This window comes from Danio rerio, chromosome 1 (assembly GCF_049306965.1).
Source record: "Danio rerio strain Tuebingen ecotype United States chromosome 1, GRCz12tu, whole genome shotgun sequence".
NCBI lineage: Eukaryota > Metazoa > Chordata > Actinopteri > Cypriniformes > Danionidae > Danio > Danio rerio.
Window position 1 is genome coordinate 21,507,868 of NC_133176.1, and position 25,723 is coordinate 21,533,590.

Consider the following 25,723-nt stretch of genomic DNA (forward strand, 5'->3'; position numbering starts at 1 on the left):
ATGAGTATATCTTGCAGCCCTGCTTCTCCAAATATGCCAAGGTAGGACATGCATGTGTTCAACTCACCTAATCTAATCACTACATGCTGAGTAAATTAATCATCTTTTCAGCGAGCTTGCTGAGCTTTGGCATACAGTATATACATTAGCTTGATCAAACATTAATACTATGATCCTTCCTCACTAAACAGTTACACAGAGACAAAATGATTTAGGTGTCTGCCTCTGGGCCCTTATGCAAGATAAACAATGGTTGTGGCATATAGAGATCACTTTTAGGTTCAAATCATCTGGAATGTCATACTTAATGGGCCAGTGCTGGTTCTTCAGTTGGACAAAAAAATCCATGAAATTAGGTTGAACAGTTTAAATGTCACAACAGATTTTGCTGCACTAATATTTAAATCACCAGCGACCTTCTTGCTGTGAGGCAACAACGCTAACCACTGAGCCACCGTGTCGCCTCAACACTACTATTTAAATATACAAATTAAAACAGCACATTTTTATTACATAGTGACTTTAAAGTTTGGAACATTTGGTCAGACAATAAACTGAAACAATGTTAAATGTATTTTTTTTATTAAGTTCTTGCAAAAATGTATTAAATTAAATTATTTCTCTTTATTTCTCTTTTCTCTTTATCTTTGTATTTCACTGTATACTCACTACCAGGCAAACTGAATACATTTACAGTATAAACAGAACACATCTGTGCAACATGCCAGTCAACTGCAAAACATATGTGCCTATTGCTACTTACTGTAAGTAATATGCAACATGTACAGTAATGAAAATAAACTAAATGTAGTAAAATAGAGTATATACGTTTTTCTTTATATAGAAAACAAGCGTTACATGGAGCCAATCGTTTACAGAATTATTAACATTATTATTAATATTTTTTTCGACAGCATTTCTTAGAAATCGCGTACTGCGCCTTTAAGGTGATATTTGAATTTGGCGGCGTGGTGGCGTTGCTGTGGTTACCTGCATTCTAAAATAGAATGTGTTCCATGACGTGAAACTGTAGTGGGTTCCCGAGACTTCAGCGTCTGCCCGTCTTTGACATAAACGGTTTGTAAAGTTCTTTATAAAAGTATAATTTTGGATTGTTATATAGCTGTTTCAACGTGTTTTCGGTCACTGAGCCGAAATATGTTTGTATATTTCCCTCTGTCATATACTTTTTGGTTGTTTGATTAACGTTAGTTTTTTTCAGATCCTTTAGTTAGACTGTAGTGATTGTCGACCTTTCGGATTGTGAATAACTTTATATATTTTTTATTCTGGTTTGTGTATTATCGTCTTTAGTATAGATAGTCGTTTGTTGTGTTGTCAGGTTGGTGGACGGATATACAAGTGGGTGATTCTGTAATTACAGGTAACATTTGGTGTCCAAAAACATCATTATTTCAGCTTTTTAAAACAAGGGTTAGATTTTTGATTGTTTATAAATGTTTTACATATTTTCATAGATCACACAATCTCACATGTTAAAACGTTTTAAATTGCCAACATTCACACATTGGTTAATTTAAAAACATTGTAATCTTGATTTTATTAGTACCATGTGCTCTTTGCAAGTGAACTTTTTGGCTACAAACTTGTTAAATTGACTAACAGTCATGTACCTGTGAGATTAAGAGAGCTTATTAAGGTCAAGTTGTTTTTTTATTCACACATTCATTCTGTGACAACTTGTGACACATTCCCTATATTGTTTACCATAGCACTTTGCATATTTGGTCTGAAATAACCTGCAAGTGTGACGAAACAATATTAACACTGTTTATTTGACAGTGAACAATGTTGTACTTTGATAGTCACTGGCTGCTAATATGATTTTGCTATATAGAGTTTGCAAATAATGTCCGAATGTGTGAATATAAAACCAACTTTACCTCTATAGAGAGTTTGTGGGTCTCTCTGTGAAATGTAATGTGTGATGTGTGAAATGTAAAGTCTGTAATCTAAGAGAAAGAAAAGGGTTTTTCTTGATATGTTTTTTTTTAATTTCTACACATTACCAAAATTTTGCGTTATAGTTGACAAACAATACAATTAAAATCAGTTTTTCCTTAAAAGTAAAAAACAAAAGTGCTTGGAAAGCACTGAATTTTTACTAAATTGCTAAATTGAATATGTTTTCAATAAGATACTTAAATTAATTGGTGTTTAAAAAGAGTTTATTTACATAACCTATGTGCATGTACCCACAATTATAGAATCACCCAAATATAATTATTTTGCTTGTGTATTCTTTATATTTAGTTTGTATATGCATGTATTTTTTTTTACATTTGCAATTTAACCCATTGTAATTTTGGTAATGAACACACAAGAATCAACAGAAGGAGACTCAAAATGGGAATGCTGGAAATAACTTGAATAGCTGGAGCTCAGCAATCCAGTAAAACTGTTGGTATTGTCTTTGTTGCTTGCAGTGTGGAGTGGAGCATGCAGAAAAACAAGGGACTTACACACCCCAGCAATGACAGGAGACTCATGGTTGGGTATTCCTGTATGAATGGATGGATAGATGGATGGATGGATAGATTAATGCATTGATGGATGGATGGCTGGATGGTAAATAGATGTCCTTCCAAGAGAAGGGGGTGGTGGTGGGCATATATTGCTAGATAGGTGTCTTCTCTGTGGCAGTAATTTGCATTACAGGTAATGAACAAACAACAGGCAGAAGAAGGAGACTCAGAAGGGGAACGTTGGATATTTATTTGAAGAATGCCGGAGGTAGGGCTATGTTAGTTTTGTCTTTTGCAGATTGGAGTGGAGCATGTGGAGAAACAAGGGAATCAAACACCTCAGAAATGATAAGAAACTGATGGTCAGGTATTACTTATTTACGGTAGATGTACTTCCAAGATGAAAGGGGTGCTAGTGGTCATAGTTAGATGTCTTCTCTGTAGAAGATGTTTTTGCAGGTAATGGACACACAACAGGCAGAGGAAGGAGACTCACCAGGGGGAGGTGAAGATGACTTGAGGAGTGCTGGAGAATAGCTTTGGCATTGCTGGATCTTGGACAACAGGTAGGGCTCTGTTAATGCTGTATTTGTTTTAGAGAGCAAGTTGAACAGATTGAACAATTGAGTTATCATCCAAAGAATGTTGTATTAAGATTAATTATTGACTTGAAATATTTCTCTATGGCAGGATGGCATGGGACACATGGAGAAACAAGGAAACACATCTTGGCAGTTACAAGGACATTGTAAAAATGAGATACTGGCTTGAAGTAGTAAGTTCCATCAAATTAACTTTTTTTAAACGTTTTCTTACATTTTATTAAACTGACTTAAACATATATAGCTTGATATTTTTACTGCATAAAACATTACACTGAAAGAAACATTTAACTGAAGTTAAAGTAATAAGTTGATGCAACTTAAAACTTTATGTAACTTTTAAAGAGTAAGTGAGCTGGAGCTCACCAAGCATATAAAGCTGTTAATCTTGTCTTTTGCAGATTGAAGTGGATCTTACAGAGAAAAAAGGGAATCACACACCTGAGCAATGACAGGAAACTCATGGTTGGGTTAGGTATTTTCTGGATGGATGGATGGATGGATGGATGGATGGATGGATAGATAGATAGATAGATAGATAGATAGATAGATAGATAGATAGATAGATAGATAGATAGATAGATAGATAGATAGATAGATAGATAGATAGATGAAAGGTAGATAGTAGGGGTGGGACAAAATATCAATATGCTGATATATCGATATATTTTTGGCTGCGATAAATTATCTCTACTCTGGTGCCAAGTATCGATATTTGTCTAAATGTACAAAAGATCTGAACTAGTCAATGAGACTTAGGGAGTACTCACATGTACAGTGCACATGTACTATGTACAGTTGCCTTGAACAGGGCCAAAGCACGCTTGACCCCCCTCCTGTCTTCCCTGACGGCCCGCACTAACATTACATTCAGGCCTGGGCACGCTTACGTCATTGATGATGTTCAGTAAGCGCTTTCGCTAAGCTCAGTGGAGATTTCTTTAGTTATATCGTTTAAGTTGTTTGATATGCAGTGACACACGATCAAATATTTCGCCAAACAGACCAGCTACTTTTGACGCTCATAAACAATTATAAAGTCCTTATGCTGCAGGAATTAGGAGGTTTGCTTAAGGTGCAGCTGTCGTGCAGTGAGGGGTTTGCGTCTTTAATAAACTACAACAGTTTGCGTTCATTGAATAGTACAAATGATTAATTAATCCATATAAAACAGTCCCTTAAAAGTCACGTCTCGCTTTCAGTTTCGGGCTCAGGCTCGTTTTGCTCTCACACACAGGCGTACCACGCCAATGCCCAAGTGGACTGTGCTCTGGCACACCTCTTCCAACAAGGCCAGGGCTAGCCAAGTGAACCATGCCTGAGCCCGATTCACTTCCCAACTGATTGAACTTCCCAAATGATCCGAGAAACGGGCCTGGGCACAGTTTGGATAGCATAGTGTGAGTACACCCTTAGACTGATGGCAGCAGTTAATGTCTTTGCCTGCAGTACACCAAGCCTCCACCAGGCACTTTCTGTAATTGCGGATCAACAATACTTTATGGCCTGTTTCCACTGAGTGGTACAGTACAGTACGGGAAGTACGGGTCACCTTTATCAGGCTTGTGTTTCCACTGCCAAAAGGTACCCTTTTGTTGGGGAGGGTGTATGACAGACAGTTTCAGTCAACGTCATTATCGCTAGTGGAAAGTGGAGAGGGAGAGGAGGGGGTTTGTAGGTTGCTAGGTGACCATTAACTGTTTTAATTATGGAAAAAAATATAAAGTGCTGCAGTGTTTAGGTGTTTTGTGTTTGTTCATGATAATTAGTCTACTGAAACATGTTAATATTCAATACAACCTGAAGCTGATCGGCCAGTTATTGTCACCTGACTTGCGGAGTGTTCGCAAAATTTATTCTCTAGGTGCGTTAGGAAGGCGCGAGTGCATCACGCCACTTGTGTGTGCATTGGAAACAATGAATTTGCACGAACACTGGAAAAAACGCGATATGCGCTCCGCCCCTAAAAGACTGCAGTCATTTGCAATCTCCAGAAGTTGATCTTATTGCACAGACATGGTGGATTCACCTTGTTTGTTGACAAATGTGTGGCAGATCCATTCCTTTGCAGTTCGCGGGTCCTTCACTGGGCCTTTTCCCCTCAGCAAAGAAACTTTTTTAAGACGTCTGTTTCTTTGGGTACTTAAGTTACTGAGATGTAAGCGAGAAAATATGGTGATTTTTCTAAATAAAACACTTTTCAAAATAAAAGAGTTCAGACTCAGATAATAAATAAAATGGAAATAATGAATAATTTCTTGTGATCCATGTACCGGTACCAGTCCACGGCCTGGAGGAAAAAAAGCAGTGCCACTGCTTTTTAGACGCATGCATGCATTTAAACCACAGACAGAATCTCAGGCATACGGATACATTCTTCTGTCTAAGCTTGGCCAAAATATGAGTGTTTCAGACATCCTAGCTCTCCCGAAATCTTCTGCTAGTTTCTCCCTCACAGACCTGTTTTTACATTGCTAAAGAGATCACACGTGCCAGCGGTCAGTGCTGTAAGACTTCATAAAGGAATTATTTGATTCTGCCAAAACGTATATTAGATAAAGATATAAATAGGACATGAACATATCAATTGAAGGGCCTTGCATTTATTTATCCATTACACCCCTTGGGAAAGTCTTACAGATGATATTATGAAAACTTTGGCTAAAAATATTAGAGAAAAAAAGCGGATAAAAATCACTTTTTAAATGGATGACTAAACAACTAATGTTCTCGACCGTAATAAGTGTCTTAAGTTTACAGAAAACTAGAAAGCAATAAACAGCTATTTTGAAAGTGCTTTTTTAAGTGTGTATCCCAAAAAAACTGAGATGCTGCTGCTATGACTAATTAAGAGACGTGCCCTTTTCAGTCAAAAACTGCTCGCTGCACATCAGCATTTTACGCTTGTTTGGCAGCTATGTGCTTGTTCTACATTGTTGTGTTGCAATTTTATATAATATTCTGCTAACAAAAAAATTTATCATAACTTTTTAAAGCATTTTTTTCATTCATTTAGAAATGTCGTGATATACTGTGGATGGTTTTCATGTGATATATTGCAGAATTGCTGATATTGTGATATATCAATATCGGCAAAATATCATGATAATAAAGTATCATGAGTTAACCTGTGATTCCCACCTCTAATTGATAGATTAATGGATGGTTGGATGGTAAATAGATGTCCTTCTTAAAGGAAGATATGCCGATATATTGTGAAATTTCTGGCTGCAATATCTATACTTTGGCACCAAGTATCAATATTTGTCTAAATGTACAAAAGATTAATTAATCAATTAGGCTTACGCTGACTACAGCAGTTTATGGCTTTGGCTGCAGTACACCCTGCTGCCACCAGGCATTCCCGTAATTTCGGATCAACGATACATTAAGAAGCACCAGCATCATTTAAACATTAGTTATGTATGTAACCTTGGTTTTGTGAATTCCGGATGACAGCCAGAGATGGTGTTTATACAGTGGATAATCGCAGCACCAGCTGGATAGGTTGAGGAACAATGTACCAACAAAGTCACATGGTTATGCAAGCTGAACTGAGGTATATAGTCTGCCACAGCTGAGCGCCTCACCAAGGTTACATACGTAACCAATGTTTTGTTTAATTTCTCCTGACCACCAGAGACGGTGATTACACGGTATATGACCCATGCCAGCAAGGTCACGAGAAAAAACTCACGAGTAAGTGGGAATTTATTTAGGTTATTGAAACATTTGATGGAATCAGCTTGCAAAATCATCTGGCACTTACAATAGCCGCATTTCCACTATCGCGAGCGAGCCAGGGCGAGCTAAAGCCACTTCTTTGCTGCATCCTCCTTGATGTTTTAATAACGCAAAATAATCACCGTATTAAAGACACAGCAGATAGCAAAGGTTTTTGAGAGTTTTCGTCAAGTTTAAAAGGTGTGTTTGTGCGCGTTTAGATGCCTGTATGTGAATGTGAGACAGAGCAAAAGAACGCTCGCTTGACAGCTCTGTTGATGCTATGAGCGGCTTTTTTCTTTTTTTTTTTTTTTGGAAATAATACACCATATGAATACAACAGAAAGACATAAAACTTTACAAATGGAAGTGTTTACTTTTGTAGGCTAAAAACAATAGTGTCATATCTTGATAAAATAGCCCAAGCTATATTGAAATAATTTAAAGAATTACAAATATCAGATATAATAAAAATCGCAATAACAAATAAACCAATATAAAACAAACAAAAGCCAGCTATAACAATTTAGGTATATACATTACATAAATTAAACCGTTTTAAAGCCATATTAAACTCTTATTTTACAAAAGCCTGTATGGAAAAAAAGATTTTAGATTATTTTCTAAAAACAATTAACACTGGAGAAGGTTTGAAATATTATTTATAAAGTATTCAAATACGATGATATTTATCAAATCGTGCAAACAGAGCATTTTTTGGATGAGTGAAAGCAGAAACTAGGCAACCTTTTTTTCTGTCCTGTGTAGCGCCACTTTACAAACGCATCAGGAAAAAACTGCAAATACAAAATGTGTTCTGTGTCCTTAAACAAGTGTTTATGGTTTTATATGATGTGGTAAAATTTTAAAATGAAATTTGAAATACATGAGATGGGTTGCTGCTGGAAGGGCATCTGCTGTGTAAAAACTAGCTAGATAAGTTAGCGGTTCATTCCGGTTCATTCGGATTAATAAAGGGACTAAGCCGAAAAGAAAATGAATGAAAGAAGAACTTTATTAGTGAAAAGCTGCTGAGCGCAACAAAATAAAGGCTATATTTTATTACTTGCCCTTATGTGCTGAAATACTTAACACTTTCCTTTAACACTTTTCTATTAAGTGTCATATAGCCTATAAGGAAAAATGTATATGTTTCATGTCTCTTCAAAGCATTTAGGCTAAATGTTTGACAGCGTCTATCTAAATGAGGGATTTTCTACCCGAAAATGTATTTTATATATATGAGTTATTACCGAAGAATTTCTGTGGTGTTATATTATGGATGGTGCACTCCCTGTGGTGGCGAGACCACTCGATGTTCAAAGCCAACCTTCGGTTGGCGAGTAAATGAATATGATGAATGAGAACGTTCGAGGTTACTAAAGTAACCCTTCGTTCCCCGAGGAGGGGAACAGAAGCACTATAAGTGGATTTGATGTTCTAAATCCACGTATGGGAGGATTCGGTTCAGAAGCCGCTCGTCTGAAAGAGTATTGAACGGGCCAATGAAAGCAATGAATTGGCAGCGCAAGCTTGCGCAGGTGTACTGCATCGCCAATTTACTGAGCATATAAGCAGAACTGGCGCAAGCAAACGCTATCCTTTTTAAGCTGAAGAGACTTTTAACAGCTATGGGACAGTCATTATGGCGACGGAGTATAGTGCTTCCGTTCCCCTCCTCGGGGAACGAAGGGTTACTTTAGTAACCTCGAACGTTCCCCTTCGGGGGGAACTCCAGCACTATAAGTGGATTTCATGTTCTAAATTCACGTATGGGAGCCCATTGAAAGCGCCATAATGACTGCACCTTACCAACACCCACCATGAGAGGGCAGTTAGGCAAGCGTGACGCACCCAAATCATGAGAGGCGCGGTCCTCCAACGTGCCCTTGGCCCTAACTTATCCCACTTCAAAAGAAGCTTTACGGAATAGGTATATTTTTTTAGGAGTCGCTAGCGTCTAGATAATTCTAGGAATATACGACAGTACGTTGGGAAGCGTGCCATCCCAGTAGGGAGGACGCTGCGGGGACCATCCACACCCAATAGGGAAACAAATGGAATTACATATGGACTAACCCTGAGAAGGGGGAGTGCGCATAAGAAGGTGGTTAGCAGATAGGGAAAGCACGGGTCCACCCAGGGGGGGGACTTAACCGTGGCGGAAAAGCATATGGGGATTACCAGCGGGGATCGGCCATAGCAGGCACCTATACCCAAAACGCGGGCTGACCAGCGGGCAGACCTAAAACGTAGTGGGCCAGCAAGTGACTCCTCCGCTGAGTCAGTGCTGGGGGCCTCGGAGGAATCTGCCGGGCTCACCGAATGGGGAACTTTACTGACAGACAGGAGGGTGCACATCTCTCCGTGTTAGGGAAAAAAAGGCACCGCAAGCATGCTACAACACCTATCGAGTTGTTTCCTCAATCACCAAAGGTCCCTAACACCCTTGAGGAAACCGGCTCCACTCGCAGATTATAAAACCTTGCAATGTGTTGGGTGTCGCCCAGCCCGCAGCTCTACAATGTCTGTTAAAGAAGCGCCGCGCGCACACGCCCAAGAGGATGCAACGCTCCGAGTGGAGTGCGCACGCACTCCCGGGGGCGCGGCTGACCTCTGCTCAAATAAGCACATGAAATGGCTTCCACAATCCAGTGGGATAAACGTTGTTTAGGCACGGCACTTCCCTGCTGCCGTCCGCCATAACAGACAAAGAGCTGCTCAGAAGATCTAAAGTTCTGAGTACGGTCCACATAAATGCGCAGGGCGCGAACTGGACAAAGTAAGGACAGGGCTGGGTCTGCCTCCTCCGGGGGCAGTGCTTGCAGGGTTACTACCTGATCTCTAAAGGGAGTGGTAGGAACTTTGGGCACATAACCCGGGCGGGGTCTCAGGATAACGTGTGAAAAATCCGGCCCGAATTCCAGGCACGAGTCACTGACCGAAAATGCCTCCAGGTCCCCGACCCTCTTAATGGAGGCCAACGCGACCAGCAGAGCCGTCTTCAGGGACAGAAATCTTAAAGATACTGTATCGAGTGGCTCGAAGGGATCAAATCGCAGGCTCGTGAGAACGAGGGCGAGATCCCAAGAGGGCGTGAGAGGGGGGCGAGTTGGATTAATTCGCCTAGCGCCTCTGAGGAACGGGATGATGAGGTTATGCTTTCCCAAGGTGCCGCCAGCCACCGCGTCATGGTGAGCGGAGATGGCGGCAACGTACACCTTGAGAATGGAGGGCGACAGCCTGCTGTCCAGCTTCTCTTGAAGGAAAGAGAGCACAACACTGATCTGGCAAGATCGGGGGTCTTCTCTGCGAGAGACACACCATTCAGTGAATAGACTCCACTTCAGGGCGTAGGCGCGCCTCGTGGAGGGGGCTCTAGCCTGAGTGATGGTATCAACTACCGCGGGCAGCAGGTTACCTAAGTCTTCCTTGCGTCTATGGACCACACGTGGAGGTTCCAGAGATCAGCGAGGGTGCCAGATGGTGCCTTGTCCCTGAGAAAGTAGGTCCTCTCTCAAAGGGATCTGCCATGGGAGGGCCGTCGCAAGGAGGGAGCTCTGATATCCAGGTCCGGTTGGGCCAGAGGGGCGCAACTAGCAGAACCTGCTCCTCGTCCTCCCTGACCTTGCACAGTAACTGCGCGATCAGGCTCACTGGTTGAAACGCATACTTGCGTATGCCCCGAGGCCAGCTGTGGGCCAGTGCATCCATGCCGAGAGAGCCCTCGGTCAGGGAATAAAACAACTGGCAATGAGCGTACTCGGGGGAAGCAACAGATCGATCTGGGTCTCCCCGAACCGCGCCCATATCAGCTGGACAGACTCGGGGTGGAGTCTCCATTCTCCAGAGTGAATCTGCTGCCGTGAGAGCACATCGGCTGCACAGTTGAGCATACCTGGGATGTGAATGGCGCGCAGCGACAACAGCCGCGGGTGACTCCAGAGGAGCAGACGGCGGGCGAGCTGAGACATGCGGCGAGAGCGCATACCCCCCAAGCGGTTGATATACGCTGCTGCCGCCGTACTGTCCGTCCTGACCAGCACGTGTTGCTGCTCCAGCACCGGAAAAAAGCGGCGGAGAGCAAGGAACACTGCCAACAGCTCTAGGCGATTGATATGCCAACGCAGCTGGGCACCTACCCACAGGCCCGCAGCTGCATGCCCGCGACACACGGCTCCCCAGCCTGTGCTGGAAGCATCTGTTGAGACAACAATATGACTGGACGCCTGTCCCAGAGGCACACCGGCCTGCAGGAACGAGGGGTCGTTCCAGGGGCTGAGGGTGCGGCGACACAGCGCAGTAACAGAGACTCGGTGTGTGCCCGCATGCCATGCACGTCTTGTAACTCGATCTTGAAGCCAGTGCTGAAGTGATCTCATATGGAGCAATGCGAGCGGCGTGACAGCCGCAGCGGAAGCCATATGCCCCAGGAGCCTCTGAAAATATTTCAGTAGGACCACTAATTTGCTGTCGAGCTCCCTCAGACAGTTCAGCAGCAGGCGAGTGCGCTCTCCGGAGAGGCGCTCTACCATGGTGACCGAGTCCAGCTCCATTCCGAGAAAAGAGATCCTCTGCACCGGGGCGAGTTTGCTCTTTTCCCAGTTGACCTGCAACCCAAATAGGCGGAGACGTTGGAGCACCTCATCTCTGTGCGCAGTCAATTGCTCCCGAGAGTGGGCTAAAATCAGCCAGTCGTCGAGATAATTGAGTACGCGGATGCCCGCGAGCCGCAGGGGCACTAGGGCACCCTCCGCGAGTTTGGTGAAGACCCGCGAAGACAAAGAGAGCTTGAAGGGGAGGACCTTGTACTGCCATGCCCGACCTTCGAACGCAAACCGCAGAAACTGACGGTGGCGTGGAAGAATGGAGACATGAAAATACGCGTCCTTCAGGTCTATGGCTGCAAACCAATCCTGAGGATGAACGCATCGGATGATGCGCCTCTGCGTAAGCATTCTGAACGACAGCTTGTGAAGGCAGCGATTCAAAACGCGCAGATCTAGGATTGGCCGTGACCCACCGCTCTTTTTGGGTACGATGAAGTACGGGCTGTAAAACCCGCTCTTCATCTCGGCTGGAGGTACCGGCTCGATTGCACCCTTCGCCAAGAGGGCAGCAATCTCCTCTCGCAAGACAGGGGCGGACAGGGGCTATTGACCCTGATGAAATTTCGTTTTGAGAACTGAAGTTCGTAGCCGAGTCTGATCGTGCGTATGAGCCACCGCGAGGGGCTGGCCCGCGCTAACCAGGCAGGCAGAGCCCTCGCTAATGACGTCATTGCAGCAATCGCTGACGTACCCGCGGAGGGTACGTGCTGATCCGGGGAGCGCGAGGGTCCCACAGAAGAGCTGGAGGAGAGCGATTCGCTCTGGCTCTGCACCCTGACTCCAGAAAAGGGGCTTGGGGGCTGGGAGAAGGGGGACCGTCCCCCCAGCACCCGTGAGCCACTGGCGGAGCATGTAGACCCTGCGAGCTGAGAGGTGGCGCGTCCCAGACTGGCAGGGCTTGCAGTGCTTGTGAGCCACTGGCGGAGCACACCGAACTGAAAAAGTGCCCTTTCATTTCATGGCAGTAAAAGGTGCCGTTGGAAATGGCGCCCCGCCCTCCAGCGGGGAAGAGCAAGTTCCCTCTTCTCCAGATGACCTGTCCCAGGCTTCGCGGTCCGTTACCGTACTTAGCGGTGTTCTGGGCAGGGGGAGCTGCCTGCTTCCCAGGTGCTCGATGCACTTGCGTGTGCAAGGGCGATGCAGCTCTCATAGGCGGGCGCCTTCGGCGAGGAGCAGGTATGGATGGCACGGCGGGCGGAGCGGGCTACGGATCCGCCGATAAGACATCACCCATCAGACTGCTCTCTCACTGCCTCGAATTCCTGGGTGAATTCGCAGACAGTGTCGCCGACCAGCTTGGGATATGGGTCAAGAAAGCGGACTTTGTCGACTTCGCGCATACCAGCCAAGTTCTAGTCAGGGGTGGCACTCCTAGATCACTAATGTGGACATCGTCCTCCCCAAAGCACACGCAGCGGACTCAGTAGTCTAAAGAGCTTAGTCGGCTGCGGTGCGAAGCTCATAAGCCTGGGTTGGACCCACCCTCGTGCAGCTCGGCCAGCGCCTGCGCTTGGTAGCGCTGGTAGGTAGCTACTGCTTGCAAGGCGGAAGCAGCCTGGTCCGTAGCTTTGCAATCTCTGACTCCGGGGAGCAGAAACTTACAGGCTTTGGATGGGAGACGAGGCGGACCCCACCAAGAAGAGGCGCCGCGCGGACTAACCGCCATAGCGCACTCAACCTGAGGAATTGCCACATACCCCCTGGCCGCTCCACCACCAAGAGTGGTGAGGGTGGAGGGACACGCAGCACGAGCAGAAAAAAAGTGCTCTTTAAGACCGCGTGAGCCTACTGTGCGTCATCGGGAAGAAGGGAACGCCCCTCTAGTCAGTCCGGCCGCGGAGCTGGGGGATAAACCATCTCCAACCCACGGCCGAAGCAGCCCGGGAAAGCACGGCTAACACGTCCGTTTCAGTATCCGTTTTGACAGCGCTCACCTGCCCGAAGGGGGCGAGCGGGTCCGAATCATCGTCGGACAATGAAAGCCCACCCTCCGATGCCGCGGAGGACATCTGATCTCCGGTGTCAGCGAGCGTGAGAGCTACCATCTGATTAGACGGATCACTCCCAGTACCCGAAGCTTGGATGGAGGGCTTGGAGGAGCGAGAGGTCGGCGAGCCCTTAGGTGGCGGATTATCTCTCGCTGGAACCCTCAGATCTGCCCGAGCGCCCGCTGCAGAGCAGGAGGCGACTAGGGTGGCTCGCTCTCTTACGAAAGCTAGCCGCGATCTCAACCGCCACCAAGCACCACATTAACATGCTGGACCCCCAAACATGTAATGCAGTGAACGTGCCCATCATCCGGAGCCAGGAAACCCCCGCAACCAGAAACGCACAGTCGGAGCGCCGTCCTGAAAAGGACGTGCTGCACGACTGTGTTGCTCTTTTAGCTGCAACAATACGCACCGCTCTGGAGGACCGGACCCAAAGGGACGCCAGGCAAGGGAGAAACCCAGCTCGACCATCTGCCGCTGCGTGGACTCGCTCCGGACCGGGAGACACTTGTTCGCTCGAAGTGGCTGTAGATCAGCAGGAGGAACCCTCATGAACTCGATCAGAAAAGTCTCTGAAGCGAAAAGGATAGCGTTTGCTGGCGCCAGGTGTGCTTATATACTCAGTTAATTGGCGATGCAGCACACCTGCGCAAGCTTGCGCTGCCAATTCATTGCTTTCATTGGCCCGTTCAATACTCTTTCAGACGAGCGGCTTCTGAACCGAATCCTCCCATACGTGGATTTAGAACATCAAATCCACTTATAGCGCTGGAGTTCCCCCCGAAGGGGAACTCACAGGCCTGTGCGTATAGACATATAATGTACTGCTGTACAGTCAAGTGTCATTTGTTTGTGTCGGTTGTCTTCGTTTTAATGGTTTCGTGATGATGCCATGGTGTGCTTTATCTGCCTGAGTCCTGCTGTAGTGGGCGGGCTGTGTGATGTTTGATTCAGGGGACGTTCTGGGGGCGGGGTTTGCATGACGCGCTGCAAGCTACTAGCCCGACAGTGGAAATGCGACATGATTTCAGCCTCACTCCCGGGCGACTGGCCCGGCCTGATAAAAGCCCTGACTCGCACTGGCCCGACAGTGGAAATGCAGCTAATGAGTACATTTACATGGACACACTCTGATTTTAATATGATTTTGACAATACTCTGATTAAGAGCCTATCATGTAAACATAGATTTTTGATTACCTTAAAAGACCACAGATACCCGGGTCACGAAATGTGAAGGTTTTTTTCTTTCCATTCGGTGTGCGTTGTCAAATTCCACTAAAACAACACTCCACCATCAGTCCTTACTTCATCCTCATCCAATACCTTTTGTCACAGGCATAAACAACATGTTGCTGAATGAAAGTGAAACTGCCGAACTGCAGTTAAAGTAAAAAAATTAAAAATGAAACACCCGAAATTACCTGAAACGCAGAAGAAAATGTGGATAGCCTGGTGACGCAATGATGTTAATCAATCCATGTAGGATAACATGTAATACAGAATTATAAAAGCAACAATCAAAAAGCAACTAACAAAAACAAAAACAAACACCTTAATCATATTATTGTCTTATTCAGATTAAGGCAAATAATTAGATCACTGATGTCCATTTAAACGTAGTCACAAGCCCCAACCCTAGAAAAAAGGTGTTTCCAGATTTTGATGATAGCCTTTCCACAGGTTAGTATTAAGCTATTGTTATGTTAATTGTGTAAAACTCAGCCTGATGAGGCTTCATAAAGTTCGTGCTCAATGACCAAATCCAAATGTGAGAAAGTGAAAAAGGCGGGGCTCTGAGCTGCGGCAAATTATATACCTCAGCTAAGCTTGCATCACTATGGGATTTTGTTGGTATTTTTGTTGTTCCTCGATCTGTCCAGCTGGTGCTCTAATTATGCACTTTGTAAACACCGTCTCTGGCGGTCAGGAGGAATGAAACAGAACCACTGACAGATGACCCATTGAAATTGTGAATATCTTAGGCATACGGATACTTTCTTCTGTCTAAGCTGGACCAAGGTATTCATTTAAACTTTTTAATATTTTTTTGTACTTGGCAATAGACACTCTAAAAAGCAACTGATCTGCTGATTTAAGAGAGCAAGAAGGTACGTAGGGGTAGTTCTGATTAAAAGGGAGAGGTAGAACCACTTATATTTTTAATAGTAAACAAAAGAGTAAAATTTTTCCCTTCAGGGGAACTTCGACGTGTGTCTTCACACTTTAGGAGTGTATAGAAAATATCACAGCAGCTGTGCCAATCGTGCCCCTGATGTGAAGTTTGCCAAGCATAGCGTGAGCACACAAACATCACCAAGACCGCATCCTTCCAACGTCTTTTTAATCAACATTATATAGTAATAATTTAAAAAGAAATTAGATTGGGAGTCATTAAAGTAATTTTACCTAGCTAATGGTAATCTAGAAATTTTAAATTATGTCAGTACCTTAAAAAAGCAAATCCCTGAAGGTGGAGGACGCTGCGTTGGCCACCTGTAAGACACGGACGGGTTCATCTGAGAAGGGGGAACACTCCGTGGCTGAATACACATATGAGATTGCCAATGGGGATCATGCATAGCTGGCACTGAACCCCAGCATGCAGGTAGACCAACCAGGCATACCAGACATACTGGGCCAGGCACCCGGCTCGGTTGGGTTGGGTCTTGGGGGCTATGACTGAACTCTCTTGGAAAGTATCTAGGAAAGTTCCAATCTCAGGAAAATCACTCCAAAATACTATCAACACATCACTGCAAACACGCATGGGGACCAGACTTTGGTTCATTGCTATTTTCCGTTCCGGGATGCATAAATATCCCTCCCCCGCCCACCGTTTGGCAAATCAGATAACTCTTCTATTCTGCTCTTGCCTGCTTACAGGCAGAAACTGAAACAGGAACCACCCACCCCCAGGACGTTTCAGAGCTGGACAGACGAATGGGATTACATACTTCAAGACTGTTTTGATTACATGGACTGGGATATGTTCTGGGCAGCATGTGATGACGACATTGACACGTACACAGACACAGTCACGTGCACACTGCGTGCCCCGCGGCCAAAACTGAAACCACCAGCACATTCTCTGTTTCTGTAGCAGACGTAACGAGAGCTTTCCGACGCGTAAAACATCCGGAAAGCTACATGCCCAGATGGCAACCCTGGATGTGTACACCAGCTAGCGGGAGTTTTAACCTCTCGCTCTCTCGGTCTGTGATTCCCACATGCTTTAAGACAGCGACTATTGTGCCCATACCTAAATCAGCTAAAATCTCATGCTTAGGATCTGGGTTTACACAGCTTACTGTGCAACTGGATCCTGGACTTCCTGTCAAGCAGACACCAGGTGGTCAGAATGAACCACATTACATCATCCACACTCATCCTCAACACTGGTGCTCCACAGGGCTGTGTTCTCAGCCCACTCCTGTACTCCCTGTACACGCATGACTATACAGCCAAAGACAGCTCCAACGTCATCGTTAAATTTGCTGATGACACAAGGGTGGTGGGCCTAATCACAGATAATGATGAGACGGCCTACGGAAAGGAGGTGCACACTCTGACGCAGTGGTATGAGGAAAACCACCTCTCACTTAACATCAGCAAAACCAAGGAGCTGGTGGTAAATTTCAGGAGAGAGAAAAGAGAACACCACCACCGCCAACGCTTGCATCATCAACCACACTGGATACATGAAACTTGATCTCTCAGGATTCAGCTTAGCAGTTGTTATCTCTTCAGTTGCTCTGTGAGGCTCTAAAGCGAAAATCAAACTGCTCACTCGGCATGCGCTGGTTATATACTCTACTAATAATTAATCACCTGCACCTGCAAAGCCGAGATCTTCCAACTCAATGGCATTCATTGGTCCGTTTTCTTACTCTTCAGAGTGATTGGTCGTCTGGCTAACTTCTAAAGTGTGAAAACACATTGAAATTCCCTTGATAAGGAACTATTTAATTCTTTCAAAATTTATATTAGGGAAAGATATTAATAGGAAATAAACATTTAACCATTACAGACCTTGGGAAAGTCTTGTAGATGATATTATGAAAACTTTGACTGAAAATTTTAGAGAAATAAAAATGTTAAAAAATCTTTTTTTATTTGATGACTAGATAACGTTCGAGGTTACTAAAGTAACCCTTCGTTCCCCGAGGAGGGGAACGGAAGCACTATAAGTGGATTTGATGTTCTAAATCCATGTATGGGAGGATTCGGTTCAGAAGCCGCTCGTCTGAAAGAGTATTGAACGGGCCAATGAAAGCAATGCATTGGCAGCGCAAGCCTGCGCAGGTGTGCTGCATTGCCAATTAACTGAGCATATAAGCACACCTGGCGCTAGCAGACGCTATCCTTTTTAAGCTGAAGAGACTTTAAACAGCGAAGGGACAGTTATTATGGCGACGGAGTATAGTGCTTCCGTTCCCCTCCTCGGGGAACGAAGGGTTACTTTAGTAACCTCGAACGTTCCCCTTCGGGGGGAACTCCAGCACTATAAGTGCATTTGATGTTCTAAATCCACGTATGGGAGCCCATTGAAAGCGCCATAATGACTGCACCTTACCAACACCCATCATGAGAGGACAGTCAGGCAAGCGTGACGCACCCAGATCATGAGAGGCGCGGTCCTCCAACATGCCCTTGGCCCTAACTTATCCCACTTCAAAAGAAGCTTTACGGAATAGGTATATTTTTTTGGGAGTCGCTAGCGTCTAGATAATTCTAGGATTATACGACAGTACGTTGGAAAGCATGCCATCCCAGTAGGGAGGACGCTGCGGAGACCATCCGCACCCAATAGGGAAACAAATGTAAATACATATGGACTAACCCTGAGAAGGGGGAGTGCACATAAGAAGGTGGTTAGCGGATAGGGAAAGCACGGGTCCACCCAGGGGGGGGAACTTAACCGTGGCGAAAAAGCATATGGGGATCACCAGCAGGGATCGGCCATAGCAGACACCTATACCCAAAACGCGGGCTGACCAGCGGGCAGACCTACAAAGTAGTGGGCCAGCAAGTGACTCCTCCGCTGAGTCAGTGCTGGGGCCTCGGAAGGAATCTGCAGGGCTCACTGAATAGGGAACTTTACTGACAGACAGGAGGGTGCACATCTCTTCGTGTTAGGGAATAAAAGGCACCGCAAGCGTGCTACAACACCTACCGAGTTGTTTCCTCAATCACCAAACGTCCCTAACACCCTTGAGGAAATCGGCTCCACTCGCAGATTATAAAACCTTGCAAATGTGTTGGGTGTCGCCCAGCCCGCAGCTCTACAAATGTCTATTAAAGAAGCGCCGCGCGCACACCCCCAAGAGGATGCAACGCTCCGAGTAGAGTGCGCACGCACTCCCGGGGGGCGCGGCTGACCTCTGCTCAAAAGCACATGAAATGGCCTCCACAATCAGTGGGATAAATGTTGTTTAGACACGGCACTTCCCTGCTGCCGTCCGCCATAACAGACAAAGAGCTGCTCAGAAGATCTAAAGTTCTGAGTACGGTCCACATAATGCGTAGGGCGCGAACTGGACAAAGTAAGGACAGGGCTGGGTCTGCCTCCTCCGGGGGCAGCGCTTGCAGGGGTACTACCTGATCTCTAAAGGGAGTGGTTATCAGGGACATAAATCATAAAGATACTGTATCGAGTGGCTCGAAGGGATCAAATCGCAGGCTCGTGAGAACGAGGGCGAGATCCCAAGAGGGCGTGAGAGGGGGGCGAGTTGGATTAATTCGACTAGCGCCTCTGATGAACCGGATGATGAGGTTTTGCTTTCCCATGGTGCCGCCAGTCACCGCGTCATGGTGAGCGGAGATGGCGGCAACGTACACTTGAGAGTGGAGGGCGACAGCCTGCTGTCCAGCTTCTCTTGAAGGAAAGAGAGCACAACACTGATCTGGCAAGATCGGGGGTCTTCTCTGCGAGAGACACACCATTCAGTGAATAGACTCCACTTCTAGCCTGAGTGATGGTATCAACTACCGCTGGCGGCAGGTTACCTAAGTCTTCCTCGCGTCTATGGACCACACGTGGAGGTTCCAGAGATCGGGGCGAGGGTGCCAGATGGTGCCTTGTCCCTGAGAAAGTAGGTCCTCTCTCAAAGGGATCTGCCATGGGAGGGCCGTCGCGAGGAGGGGGAGCTCTGATATCCAGGTCCGGTTGGCCAGAGGGGCGCAACTAGCAGAACCTGCTCCTCGTCCTCCCTGACCTTGCACAGTAACTGCGCGATCAGGCTCACTGGGGGAAACGCATACTTGCGTATGCCCCGAGGCCAGCTGTGGGCCAGTGCATCCGTGCCGAGTGAGCCCTCGGTCAGGGAATAAAACAACTGGCAATGATTGTACTCGGGGGGAAGCAACAGATCGATCTGGGTCTCCCCGAACCGCGCCCATATCAGCTGGACAGACTCGGGGTGGAGTCTCCATTCTCCAGAATGAATCTGCTGCCGTGAGAGCACATCGGCTGCACGGTTGAGCATACCTGGGATGTGAATGGCGCGCAGCGACTACAGCCGCGGGTGACTCCAGAGGAGCAGACGGCGGGCCAGCTGAGACATGCGGCGAGAGCGCATACCCCCCAAGCGGTTAATATACGCTGCTGCCGCCGTACTGTCCGTCCTGACCAGCACGTGTTGCTGCTCCAGCACCGGAGAAAAACGGCGGAGAGCAAGGAACACTGCCAACAGCTCTAGGCGATTGATATGCCAACGCAGCTGGGCACCTACCCACAGGCCCGCAGCTGCATGCCCGCGACACACGGCTCCCCAGCCTGTGCTGGAAGCATCTGTTGAGACAACAATATGACTGGACGCCTGTCCCAGAGGCACACCGGCCTGCAGGAAGGAGGGGTCGTTCCAGGGGCTGAGGGTGCGGCGACACAGCGCAGTAACAGAGACTCGGTGTGTGCCCGCATGCCATGCGCGTCTTGGAACTCGATCTTGAAGCCAGTGCTGAAGTGGTCTCAATGGAGCAATACGAGCGGCGTGACAGCCGCAGCGGAAGCCATATGCCCCAGGAGCCTCAGAAAATATTTCAGTGGGACCACTAATTTGCTGTCGAGCTCCCTCAGACAGTTCAGCAGCAGGCGAGCGCGCTCTCCGGAGAGGCGCGCTACCATGGTGACCGAGTCCAGCTCCATTCCGAGAAAAGAGATCCTCTGCACCGGGGCGAGTTTGCTCTTTTCCCAGTTGACCTGCAACCCCAATAGGCGGAGATGCCGGAGCACCTCGTCTCTGTGCGCAGTCAATTGCTCCCGAGAGTGGGCTAAAATCAGCCAGTCGTCGAGATAATTGAGTATGCGGATGCCCGCGAGCCGCAGGGGCGCTAGGGCACCTTTCCGCGAGTTTGGTGAAGACCCGCGAAGACAGAGAGAGCCCGAAGGGGAGGACCTTGTACTGCCATGCTCGACCTTCGAACGCAAACCGCAGAAACTGACGGTGGCGTGGAAGAATGGAGACATGAAAATACGCGTCCTTCAGGTCTATGGCTGCAAACCAATCCTGAGGACGAACGCATCGGAGGATGCGCCTCTGCGTAAGCATTCTGAACGACAGCTTGTGAAGGCAGCGATTCAAAACGCGCAGATCTAGGATTGGCAGTGACCCACCACTCTTTTTGGGTACGATGAAGTACGGGCTGTAAAACCCGCTCTTCATCTTGGCTGGAGGTACCGGCTCGATTGCACCCTTCGCCAAGAGGGCAGCAATCTCCTCTCGCAAGACAGGGGCAGACAGGGGCTATTGACCCTGGTGAAATACCCGCCCGTGAACTTGGGAGACTTGGGAGGACTCAGTAGTCCGAAGAGCTTAGTCGGCTGCGGTGCGAAGCTCATAAGCCTGGGTTGGACCCACCCTCGTGCAGCTCGGCCAGTGCCTGCGCTTGGTAGCGCTGGTAGGTGGCTATCGCTTGCAAGGCAGAAGCAGCCTGCTCCGTAGCTTTGCAAGCTCTGACTCCAGGGAGCAGAAACTTACAGGCTTTGGATGGGAGACGAGGCGGACCCCACCAAGAAGAGGCGCTGCGCGGACTAACCGCCATAGCGCACTCAACCTGAGGAATTGCCACATACCCCCTGGCCGCTACACCAACAAGAGTGGATTTAGTCCTCCCATACGTGGATTTAGAACATCAAATCCACTTATAGTGCTGGAGTTCCCCCCGAAGGAGAACTAATGTTCTCTACTGGTGGAGACATTGTAAGTGCTCAGAGGAGTATGAGCATTGAGATCAGTTACTGTTCTTGAAGAAAAAATATTACTCTAGTGGTAATGCATGATTTTGCATGATTAAAAGTAAACCAGGGCCAAGCATAAAAAACATCAAATAAGTTGGCCAAGTTGTAATAAGTATCTTAAGTTTACAGAAAACTAGAAAGCAATAAACAGCTATTTTGACAGTGCTTTCCTAAATGTATATTCCACAAAAATGAGATGCTGCTGCGACTAAGAGATTTTTAGATGCCCTTTTCAGTCACAAACTGCTCACTTCACATCAGCATTTTACGCTTGTTTGACAGACGTGTGCTTGTTCTACATTGTTGCAATTCTATAAAACGTTCTGTTAACAAAAGAAATGCATCTTATTATTTTTTGATGATTTTTTTTTATTCGTTTACAAATATCGTGGATGGTTTTCTTGTAATATATATTGCAAAATCGTTGATAATGATAATGTTGATAGTGATATATCAATTTCAGGGGAAAAATATTCTGATAATATTGTGTCATGAGTTAACCTGTGATTCCCACCCCTAATGGATAGATTAATGAATGGATGGTACATAGATGTCCTTCCAAGTGGAAGGGGGTGGTGGTGGGCATAGATTGTTAGATGTCTTCTCTGTGGAAGTTGTTTATTTTGCAGATAATGAACACACAACAGGCAAAAGAAAGAGACCCAAAAGAGGAATGGTGAAGATTTATTTGAAGAATGCTGGAGACAGCTTGTGAATGGCTGGAGCTCAGTCAGCAGATTGCAGATTGGAGTGAAGCATGTGGAGAAACAAGAGATTCAACCATCTCAACAATGACAGGAAATTCATGGTTGGGTCAGGCATTTCCTGGTAGAGTGGATGGTTGGATGGTAAATAGATGTCTTTCTAAAAGAAAGGGAATGGTAATGGGCATATATTGGTAAATAGATGTCTTCTTTGTGACAGTTGTTTAATTTTCAGGTAATGAATGAACACACAACAGGCAGAAGAACGAGACTCACAAGAGGAATGGTGGCGATATGCTTTGGAGATATGCTTGAAGAGCTGGAGCTTAGCAAAATGGTTGAGCTATGTTAGTCTTGCCTTTGTGTTTTACAGACTGAAGTAGATCATGTGGAGAAACAAGAGAATCACACACCTCAGCAATAACTGGAAACTCAAGGTTGGGTTAGGTATTTCTTGGATGGATGAATAGATAGATGAATGAATAGATGGATGGGTGGTAAATAGATGTCCTTCCAAGAGGAAGGGGGTGGTGGTGGGCATAGATTGTTAGATGTCTTCTCTGTGTGGCAGTTGTTTATATTGCAGGTAATGAACAAACCACAGGCAGAAAAAAAAGACTCCCAAAACGAATGGTGGAGGTAAATTTAAAGAATGCCAGAGAACAGCTTGGGAATTGCTGGAGCTCAGCCAGCAGGTAAAGCTCTTTAAGTATTATATTTGTCTTTTGTAGATTGGAGTGTATCATGTGGAGAAACAAGGGGATCAAGCACCTCAGAAATGTCAGGAAACTCATGGTTGGGTCATACATTTCCTGGCTGAATGGATGGATGAATAGATGGTACATAGATGTCTTTCCGCGAGGAAGGGGGTAGTGGTGGGCTTATCTTAATCTTATCTTAACCACGGCGAATGAAGTTCTGCACAAGACTTTTGGCCAGCGGAGAAATTAAAATGGTCGTGCCCAACTGAGTCTGGTTCTCTCAAGGTTTTTTTTCTTCACTCCCATCAGGTGAAGTTTTTTTTCCCTCTCCGCTGTCGCCACTGCCTCGCATGGTTCAGGATTGGTAGAGCTATGCATCGATGAATTTGCTCTTCAGTGTTTGAACTCTCAGTAATGATTAAATCACACTGAACAGAGCTAAACTGAACTGAACTGAACTTAAACACTAAAACCTGAACCACACTGTTCCAGTTACTATGACCATTTATGTGAAGCTGCTTTGACACAATCTACATTGTAAAAGCGCTATACAAATAAAGCTGAATTGAATTGAATCTTGTTAAATAGATGTCTTCTCTGTGACACCCAATATAAACACCCAACAGGCAGGAGAACAAGACTCACAAAGGGAACGGTGGCGATAACTTGAATAATGCTAGAGAATAGCTTGGTCATTGCTGGAACTTAGATATTAGGTAGAGCTTTGTTGGTGCTCTTTTATCTTCAAGTGTAGCAGAAAAAGATTCAAAATGGGAACCCTGGAGATATGCTTGAAGAGCTGGAGCTCAGCAAAATGGTTGAGCTATGTTAGTCTTGCCTTTGTGTTTTGTAGACTGAAGTGGATCATGTGGACAAACAAGAGCATCACACACCTCAGCAATGACTGGAAACTCATGGTTGGGTTAGGTATTTCCTGGCTGGATGAATGAATGGATGCATAGTAAATAGATGTCCTTCCAAGAGGAAGGGGGTGGTGGTGGGCATAGATTGTTAGATGTCTTCTCTGTGGCAGTTGTTTATATTGCAGGTGATGAACACACAACAGGCAGAAAAAAGAGACTCACAAAACGAATGGTGGAGGTAAATTTAAAGAAGAAGAAGGAGACAAACAAATGAATGGTGTGGACACACAAATGAATGGTGTGGATAAATTTGAAGAACGCTGAAGAACACCTTGTGAATTGCTAGAGCTCAGTCAGCAGGTAGAGCTCTTTTAGTCTTACTTTTGTGTTTTGCAGATTGGAGTGTATCATGTGGAGAAACAAGAGGATCAAGCACCTCAGAAATGACAGGAAATTCTTGGTTGGGTCAGGCATTTTCTGGCTGGGTGGATGGATGGATGGTAAATAGATGTCCTTCCAAGAGGAAGGGGGTGGTGGTGGGCATAGATTGTTAGATGTCTTCTCGGTGGCAGTTGTTTATATTGCCGGTAATGTACACCCAACAGGCAGAAGAAGGAGACGCACAAGAGGAACGGTGGAGATTAATTTTAAAGAAGGCTGGTGAACAGCTTGGGAATTGCTGGAGCTCAGCCAGCAGGTTGAGCTTTTTTTCAGTCGTATCTTTGTGTTTTACAGACTGAAGTAGATCATGTGGAGAAACAAGAGAATCACACACCTCAGCAATAACTGGAAACTCAAGGTTGGGTTAGGTATTTCTTGGATGGATGAATAGATAGATGAATGAATAGATGGATGGGTGGTAAATAGATGTCCTTCCAAGAGGAAGGGGGTGGTGGTGGGCATAGATTGTTAGATGTCTTCTCTGTGTGGCAGTTGTTTATATTGCAGGTAATGAACAAACCACAGGCAGAAAAAAGAGACTCACAAAATGAATGGTGGAGGTAAATTTAAAGAATGCCAGAGAACAGCTTGGGAATTGCTGGAGCTCAGCACAGCAGGTAAAGCTCTTTAAGTATTATATTTGTCTTTTGTAGATTGGAGTGTATCATGTGGAGAAACAAGGGGATCAAGCACCTCAGAAATGTCAGGAAACTCATGGTTGGGTCAGACATTTCCTGGCTGAATGGATGGATGAATAGATGGTACATACAGTAGATGTCTTTCCGCGAGGAAGGGGGTAGTGGTGGGCTTATCTTGTTAAATAGATGTCTTCTCTGTGACACCCAATATAAACACCCAACAGGCAGGAGAACAAGACTCACAAAGGGAACGGTGGCGATAGCTTGAATAATGCTAGAGAATAGCTTGGTCATTGCTGGAACTTAGATATTAGGTAGAGCTTTGTTGGTGCTCTTTTATCTTCAAGTGTAGCAGAAAAAGATTCAAAATGGGAACCCTGGAGATATGCTTGAAGAGCTGGAGCTCAGCAAAATGGTTGAGCTATGTTAGTCTTGCCTTTGTGTTTTGTAGACTGAAGTGGATCATGTGGACAAACAAGAGCATCACACACCTCAGCAAAGACTGGAAACTCATGGTTGGGTTAGGTATTTCCTGGATGGATGAATGAATGGATGCATAGTAAATAGATGTCCTTCCAAGAGGAAGGGGGTGGTGGTGGGCATAGATTGTTAGATGTCTTCTCTGTGGCAGTTGTTTATATTGCAGGTGATGAACACACAACAGGCAGAAAAAAGAGACTCACAAAACGAATGGTGGAGGTAAATTTAAAGAAGAAGAAGGAGACA

At 45.8% G+C, this 25,723-nt stretch overlaps 1 protein-coding gene and 1 long non-coding RNA gene across 2 annotated transcripts in view; one reads left to right on the top strand and one right to left on the bottom strand.

The window, feature by feature from the left end:
- Positions 1-25,723, bottom strand: part of LOC101882573 (putative methyltransferase NSUN7) — a 57,026-nt gene that overhangs the window by 3,295 nt on the left and 28,008 nt on the right. The window lies entirely within an intron of this gene.
- LOC137495487 (uncharacterized) lies at positions 1,010-24,140 on the top strand. The gene is made up of 11 exons (XR_011015310.2): positions 1,010-1,384; positions 2,448-2,511; positions 2,680-2,754; positions 2,946-3,052; positions 3,177-3,261; positions 3,490-3,563; positions 22,280-22,498; positions 22,590-22,791; positions 22,926-23,049; positions 23,909-23,982; positions 24,089-24,140. It is a non-coding gene; the product is annotated as an uncharacterized lncRNA (long non-coding RNA).